The sequence below is a fragment of the Nicotiana sylvestris genome, chromosome 3, assembly GCF_000393655.2.
Source record: "Nicotiana sylvestris chromosome 3, ASM39365v2, whole genome shotgun sequence".
Taxonomy (NCBI): domain Eukaryota; kingdom Viridiplantae; phylum Streptophyta; class Magnoliopsida; order Solanales; family Solanaceae; genus Nicotiana; species Nicotiana sylvestris.
Window position 1 is genome coordinate 73,692,118 of NC_091059.1, and position 5,397 is coordinate 73,697,514.

A 5,397-nucleotide genomic window follows, 5' to 3' on the forward strand; every position below is an offset into this window, starting at 1 on the left:
ACCTGCCCGAATGACGAGGCCTCTTGCCAAACCCTTGACCACCCCCCTGTGATAGAACCATCTCAACTCTCCTAGCCACATTGGCTGCATCTTGAAAAGAAATCTCGCTCCCCATATCCTTAGCCATCTGCAATCGAATAGGGATAAATGAGTCCCTCAATGAACCTCCTCTCTCTCTCTCTCTCAATGGGAAATATAAGAAGAGCATGACGGGCCAAGTCAATGAATCTGGTCTCGTACTGAGTGACAGTCATAGAACCCTACTAGAGACACTCAAACTGCCTCTGATAGTTCTTCCTCTAAGTGATAGGAAGAAACTTCTCCAAAAATAGCTGGGAGAACTGATCCCAAGTCAAAGCTGGTAACCCAGCTGGTCTAGCCAAACAATAATCTCTCCACCAAGTCTTGGAGGATCCAGACAAACGAAAAGAATCAAAGTCGACCCCATTGGTCTCTACTATCCCCATGTTCCAAAGAACCTCATGACAACTATCCAAATAATCCTCGGGATCCTCCAAAGATGTACCACCAAAAGTAGTAGTGAAGAGCTTGGTGAACCTGTCCAATCTCCACAATGCATCAGCAGACATAGTTGGCCCCTCTCCGGTTTGTGCCATAACACCAGGCTGAACTACCCCAACTGGCTGAGCTGCTGGAGTCTAAAACTAAGGATCCATCTGCTCTAGAGTGCGAGTAGTAGGAGTCCGGGCTCCTCCTCCAGCCTGAGAGACGGCTGGTGCTACAGGAAGCAAACCTACCTGAGCGACACTCTCCATAAGGCCCACTAGACGGACCAAAGCATCTTGAAGTACCAAGGTAGCAATGAACCCCTCTAGGACCTGGGCTGGTCCTGCTAAAACTGTCTAGGCTGGAACCTCATTGTCAAACTCAACCTGAGGCTCCGACGCTGGTGCTGCTGCTCGAGCTCTAGGCTAAGCCCTACCTCTACTTCGGGTTCTAGCACGGCCTCGACCTCTACCCCTCGCAGGAGCTGCTACTGGGGTCTCGAGCTATTGGTCAGCTGATGAAGCGGTACGTGTTCTCATCATATGCGAAAGAACAGAGTGGAAGTTCAATTAGCATTGAGAAATCAAGTCGCACGATAGGAAAGAATAGATGTGAATTTTTTCCTAACTTTGTAGCCTCTAGGGGATAAATACAGACGTCTCTGTACCGATCTTTCAGACTCTACTAAGCTTGTCCGTGAATTGTGAGACCTAATCAACCTAGAGCTCTGATACCAACTTGTCACGACCCAGATTTCCCACCCTCGGGAGTCGTGATGGCGCCTACTAGTGAAAGCTAGGAAAGCCAATCATTCCAAATATTTTACCTTTTCCATTTTTAATCCTTTAACAATTATGAATTAACATTATATAAACAGCCGAAATAATAAAGCGGAAGAATGAAATGTAACAACTTAATAATAATACCGATACAAATCCATAACCAAAACCTACCCAGAACTAGTGTCACAATCTCATAGACTGTTTAGGAATACTACAAATAGGGGTTCAAAATATAAATACAAAGTTATTCTTGAATTACATAAAAGAAATAGTATGGAAGGATAGAAGGAGACATCAAGGCCTGCGGACGCCTGCAGGACTACCTCGAGTCGCCTGGTGGACTGAAGGCAGCAACCTCAATATGGTCCAAAAGCTGCAGCACCGGGGTCTGCACACAGTGTAAAGTGTAGTATCAGCACAACCGACCCCATGTGCTGGTAAGTTCCTAGCCTAACCTCGGCAAAATAGTGACGAGGCTAGGACAAGACTACCAAATAAACCTGTGCAGTTAAATCATATATAGCGGAAAATAAATGCAGAAATTTACAGTTAAAGATAGGAGGGGGAAACATGTTGTGGGGAACAACAAGTAACAACAGAAAACCAACAGATACATGTAAAGAACACCATAATTCAATAATCAGCAAGAATCAGAAATCAAAGACAAGTGCACGACATCACCCTTCGTGCTTTTACTCTCGTCCTCACCATATGAATCAATATAATCGGCACGACATCACCCTTCATGCTTTTACCTCACATAATCATGGCACGGAATTATCCTTCGTGCATTATTACTCATATCATGGCACAACATTGTACATCATGTGGCACGGCCTCACCCTTCGTGCTTTTACCTAACAATATTGGCACGGCATCACCCTTCGTGGATTAACACTCCCAAAATCATACACGGCATCACCCTTCGTGCTTTACACTCTTCCTCACCCAAGCAACAATCACAAAGCAATTTGAGCAAGGGAATCAATAATATCACAATAAAATCCCAGCAACGGAACAATAGCATAACAATAATATCCCAGCAAGGGAAACAATATCATGAGTAATAGCATCCCGTCAAGGGAGATAATATCAAAAACAATAACATCCCGACAAGGGAGATAATATCAAAAGCAATAACATCCCGGCAAGGGAGATAATATCAAAAGTAATAACATCCCGGCAAGGGAGACAATATCATAAATCTCTCCTCTTTTTCACATTTACTTCACAACTCAATTCTCAACTTGAGCCAACGCTTTACCATGTTCAATTACCGATAAAACTTCCACAAGCCTTGTTCAACAATAGAAATTATCATATAGAGCATGAACAATACGAAAACAGAGTCATATAAATCATAGTATAAGACCCACGAGCATGCTTGACACCAATGTATAGATACTCGTCACCATGCCTATACGTCATACTCAACAACTAATACATAGCAAATAAGACACAACTCTTAATCCCTCAAGCTAAGGTTAGACCAAACACTTACCTTAATGCCACAAACACAATTCAAGCCTCAACTATCGCTTTACCTCTTGTTTCTACCACCAATTTGCTTGTATCTAGCCACAATTTACTTAACAATATCAGTAAATACTAAATGACTCAATTCTAATGCATGAAAATAGGTTTTCCAATGATTTCCCCCAAAAGTCAAAAATCGATCCCGGTCCCACATGGTCAAAACCCGAGGTTTGAACCAAAACTTGATTACCCATTCACCCATGAACTCAAATATATAATTTGTTTTGAAATCGGACCTCAAATCGAGGTCCAAATCCCCAAAAATTGAAAATCCTAAGTTCTACCCAAAACACCAAATTTCCCCTATGAAAACCCTTGATTTTGAATTTAAATCATGTGAAAAGATGTTATAGATTAAAGAAAATGAGTTAGAAACAACTTACAATTGATTTGGAGAAGAAGTATTCTTTAGAAAATCGCCCAAGAGGGCTTAGGGTTTGAGAGAGTTTGAAAAACGAAGAACAATGCGTGTCACACCTCCATTTTACCCATCCGTGGGGATATAAGGGAGTTTTTCCAATTAAAGGGATATTATTCGAAATGGAATTATTTTATTTATTTTTCAGAGTCGTCACTTGGAATAATTTATTTTTGGTGTCCTAAGTCACCGGTTTATTTTTAAATCCTATATCGAGAAAATTTTTGACTTTATTTAAAAGTCTGCGAACCAAAAATTCTAAATAAGGAATTCTGTTAACCAAGGAGAAGGTATTAGGCATTCCCGGGTTCCGTAATTTTAGCACGGTCGCTTTAATCATACCTGGCTTAATTAAATTGTTTAATTACTCATTTTAGAACCTATGCACATTTTTACCTTTTACCGCTTTTAATTTGAAACGAATCACGCGTATGTGTATTCATTTCGTTTGGCGCATCAAGAATCATGTCACGCGTACGTGTCCACAAGTAATCACGCTTTATTAATGCCAAAGTTGTGCGAACACATACCTCGATTTAATTTAAAAAATCATAATTATATCACGCGAACATATACATAATCACGATGGTTTGATTAATTAGGAGCGTGCTTAAAGCATTTTCTACGAACATTCATCAATTGTTCTCCTAAGCTAATTTTTGGGATTATCGTAGAGCAAGAGTTTATGAATATTAATCGTGAAAAGTGGGTTAGCTTTTGCAATTAAAGAAGAAGCGGGCCAGCATCATATTATCGTAAAAATGGGCTTGTCTGATGATTTATTTTAGCCCCAAATCTTTAAGGTCCGAATTTCTTTTGTTTCTACCCACCGGACACCTAGTCACAGCCCAAATTATTTTATTTCGCTCATTTCTGACTTAAAAAGTATTCTGGGGCCTTGTGTTACTATGTTGGAATTAAATAAAGCCTTCAAATTTATTCTAGTGGCCCAACAATAAATCCGAAATTCATTCTTAAATTACTAATGCAATAACCCAATTGTAAAAATTCAGTTAAGTTCTCAATCCTTACTTTTCTTTATTTCCTAGTTTACTCTATTAATATAACTGATCACTTCACAATATACAATAAAAATGACACACTAAATTATTTAGCAGACTAGTTATAATAAAAACAAAAAGAAATAAAACCATGAGAGGCGGCTATAGGAGATTGAGCAAAGAAGCAAATAAGACTCTTAAGCAAGAGAAAGCAATTAAAACAAGTTCAATTTAACTCAGTAGGTAAAAATGAAGAATAGCAAAACATCATGCAGAAAACTTACATCACCGGTTAAAACAAACAGAGCCGTCATCCCAGGCCACGAACGGAGCATCGCGAACTCGCCGCGACCTCGACTGAAAGCTTTACTATTTCAATCGGTTTTTGATGGTGGTTGGGCGCTGAAATTTCAGGTGTTTGGCTGATTGTTTGGAGCTGATTTTCAGCTGGTTTGTGGCTGATTATCGCTGGAAAAACTAGATGTTTTTGAGCTCGTTTTTGAACTATTTCTGGAGGAGATTTCGAGTTGGAGTTTGCAGGTTCTAGATTTGATTTTGCTGGTGCAAAACAGGGGCTGTTCGGGTAGGGTTTTGGAGTCAATTTTAAGCTAGAATCGGGGGTTTTTGGGGCTGTTTAGGGAAGTGTTTGCGGCTAGTTTCTGGCGACGTAACAGCAGCGAAAGAAAGGAGGAAGAGAGGTGAAGAGGGATGGCTCTAGAGTGGAAGGGTTCGAGGGTGGTGAAGAGCTGAGTTTCTTTTGGGATTTACATAGTGAAGTTATGAAGAAAAATGGCGTTTTAATGGTGTATGGCTACTGTGATTTTGCTTGAAGAAGAAGACGTTCTCTTTTTTGTTTCTCTGATCTCTCATTACTCTTCGTTCTCTTTTTCTATTTTCCCCCAGGTTCTTCGTTCCCCAGATCCCCCTGTTCCTTTCATTTTTATCTATCTTTTTATTAGCTTTTGGCATCTACATATATAGTGTGTTTGTGCTTGGGGATCAAAAAAAGGAGATAGCAAGAATATAATTTTTGTCTCCAGGTGTATAGTGTGGTCCACTAAAATTAGAGAAAGTTCCCAGCAATTCTGTTATGGGAAAGATTCTCCCAATTGAAAGGGGGCACGAGGATAGAGGGAACAAAATGTTTATTTGA

General features: G+C 40.1%; 1 long non-coding RNA gene across 1 annotated transcript; it reads right to left on the bottom strand.

Annotated features, from left to right (window-relative positions):
* Window positions 1–1,406: 1,406 nt before the first annotated feature.
* On the bottom strand, window positions 1,407–5,190 carry LOC104211456 (uncharacterized). The gene is made up of 2 exons (XR_707133.2): window positions 4,529–5,190; window positions 1,407–1,677 (listed from the first exon to the last, which is right to left on the bottom strand). It is a non-coding gene; the product is annotated as an uncharacterized lncRNA (long non-coding RNA).
* Window positions 5,191–5,397: the final 207 nt, after the last annotated feature.